This window comes from Mus caroli, unplaced genomic scaffold (genome assembly GCF_978045245.1).
Source record: "Mus caroli unplaced genomic scaffold, Mus_caroli_1 scaffold_9, whole genome shotgun sequence".
NCBI lineage: Eukaryota > Metazoa > Chordata > Mammalia > Rodentia > Muridae > Mus > Mus caroli.
In genome coordinates this window covers 67,631,823-67,634,888 of record NW_028227264.1, presented here as the reverse complement: position 1 = coordinate 67,634,888, position 3,066 = coordinate 67,631,823, and positions in this window count along the sequence as shown.

The following is a 3,066-nucleotide window of genomic DNA, read 5'->3' as shown; positions in this document are numbered from 1 at the left end:
AGGAGGAAGTATGTTCCACCTGCAAAATCGGTGGAGGACATTAAGGAGGAGGAGGAGAGCAAGGAGGGGAAGGAGGAAGAGGAGGGAAGGAGAGATGAAGGAGGATAGAGAAAGAGAAGGAGGAAGACAAGTAGGAGAAAGAGGAGGAAAAGAGAGAGGAAAGGAAGAGTAGAAGAATGAGGCAGAGGAAGAGAAGAGGAAGGAGCAGCAGCGCCTCCTTGAGGCTGACAGCAGCAGCAGCAGTACTGTGTGACTGGAATCACCTGAGATGACAAAGTCACAGAGGCCTGCGGCTGCGCAGAACACAGTAGTAAGCCGGGGTCTCGGCAGAGAAGCATGGGCTACAATAATATCCTTGGGTCTCTCCATTACCTAGAAATCGCTGCAACCTTGAATATCAGTGAGATGATGAAGGGGAGGTGATGGGGTTTGGTCTGTTGCTATGTATTCAAATGCTAAATTCTGTGTCCCAAGATCCGGTTGCCCCAAGCCTAGCAGATTCTCAGGTACACCAGCCTTATGTTGTGTAAACCTTGCCCCCCAGTTATCCCTGGTTAATAAAAGTTGCTGACAGCCTGTAGCTGGGTAGAAGAGAGGTAGGTGGGACAAGGGTTCCCCAGGGGTTAAAGTCTCACTCAGGTGGGGACTATGGAGGAGCAAGGAGAGGGAGGAGAAGGAAGTCACCATGGGCTAATATGGACGATGAGCATGTGACCATGAGGGCTGACCTGATGACGCAGGAGCAGAGCAAACGAAACATCTGGCAAGTAATATATTAGGGTTCAAGGCACGAAAGCAGACAAAATAGCTTAGAATGGTGTCTTAGGGTTTGCATTGCAGTGAACAGACACCATGACCAAGGCAACTCTTGTTTTGTTTTGTTTTGTTTTGTTTTGTTTTGTTTTGTTTTGTTTTGTTTTGAGACAGGGTTTTCCCTTATAGTCCTGGTTGTCCTGGAACTCACTCTGTAGACCAGACTGGCCTCGAACTCAGAAATCCATCTGCCTCTGCCTTCCAAGTGCTGGGATTAAAGGCGTACGCCACCTCCGCCCGGCCCAAAGCAACTCTTTTAAGGAAAACATTTTTTTTTTAATTTATTATATGTAAGTACACTGTAGCTGTCTTCAGACACTCCAGAAGAGGGCGCCAGATCTCATTATGGATGGTTGTTAGCCACCATGTGGTTGCTGGGATTTGAACTCTGGACCTTTGGAAGAGCAGTCGGGTGCTCTTACCCACTGAGCCATCTCACCAGCCCCTAAGGAAAACATTTAATTGGTACTGGCTTACAGGTTCAGAGTCATGGCAGGCAGCACAGCAGCGTCCAGGAAGGCATAACCCTGGAGGAGCTAAGAGTTCTACATCTGAACGCAGCTAGCAGAATACTGGTTTCCAGGCAGCTAGGAGGAGGAGCTAGGAGGGCCTCAAAGCCCACCCCCACAATGACACACCTACTCCAACAAGGCCACACCCACTCCAACGAGGCCACACCTCCTAATAGTGCCACTCCCTGGGTCAAGCTTATTCAAACCACCAAAAGGGTTGCTATCTGCCCACCTCCAATGCTTTAAAGCTTATTATAATTCTAAAGGTCTTTGTGTCTTTCATTTGGGTAATAGCTGGTTAAGGCGGCTGCTGTACTAATTTCCGGCATTCGTCACTCACCTCAGAATATTTAACTCACACTTCGGAGAGGCTGCTAGAATCAAGCTGTGATTGGGTGTCCTCATTGGAGTCGGAGAGGGGAAGAAAGAAACCAGGCTGTGAAAGAGTCCTACAAGTGAGAGTCAATGGTCAGGGAAATTGGCACAAGCTGCATCCATCCTTCCATTCATCTTTTGTTCCTCCCTTTCTGTGCCATGGAGCCAAACCAGGGCTGAGCAACCTTCTCAGCTAACATTCTACCATTCAGCTATAATCCCGGCTCTGTGATATATCTTTTAAGACCAAGTTTCTAGAGAAGAGGTTGGACCTTGCCCTTGATTGTCTCATGAAGGTAACATGAAATGATGTAGAGCATACAGCTGCTCGTTTGGGAGGGAGTTCTCATGGGTCTTTGAGGCTGTCTTGTGTAGCCCAGGCTGGTATTCAGCGTGTGTGTTGCTGAAACGGTCCCATGTAGCCCAGGCTAGCATCTTGTATATAGCTGAGGCTGCCTTTGTACTTCTGGTCTTCCCTGGACTGGTCCTCGGAATGCTAGGACTGCAACCATAACCTGAGTACTTTTTTTTTTTTTTAAGATTTATTTATTTTTATTATATGTAAGTACACTGCAGCTGTCTTCAGACACTCCAGAAGAGGGCGCCAGATCTCATTACGGATGGTTGTGAGCCACCATGTGGTTGCTGAGATTTGAACCTCCGACCTTCGGAAGAGCAGTCGGGTGCTCTTACCCACTGAGCCATCTCACCAGCCCCTGAGTACTTTTTATAATCCTTCCTGAGGACATGAATAACGGACCGAACAATATTCCCTCTGTGAAAGATCCTGTGAACTTAATTTGTTCTACAAATCCCCTTTCTAGCTTCATGCTGTCTCCCTACTCTTGTTAAACTACCTGCATGCATACCTACATAAAGTGTGAGAGCTTTCCTGTGCCACCCCAGCTGGTTTACCCACCTTCCAAGTTGTTCCTTCCCACGTGTCGAACCCTGTTCTGGTTCTTTCTTCTGATGATCAGCCTCTGTCTCCAGAAACAAGGATCCTCCTTGGTTAAACAGCTAGACAGCAGGAAGAGATGGCTGAAACAAACTAGCACATGCTTAACGACTTAAAACCACACACAGGAGGCTTTCTCTTCTGGTCCCAGATGGTGTGGGAGCCGCGGGTTACCGTGCAGACATGGCCAAGTCCAAGAAACACACCACACACAACCAGTCCTGCAAATGGCACAGAAACGGCATCAAGAAACCCAAGTCACAAAGATTCAAATCTCTTTTTTTTTTAAAGATTTATTTATTTATTATATGTAAGTACACTGTAGCTGTCTTCAGACACTCCAGAAGAGGCCATCAGATCTCATTACAGATGGTTGTGAGCCACCATGTGGTTGGTTGCTGGGATTTG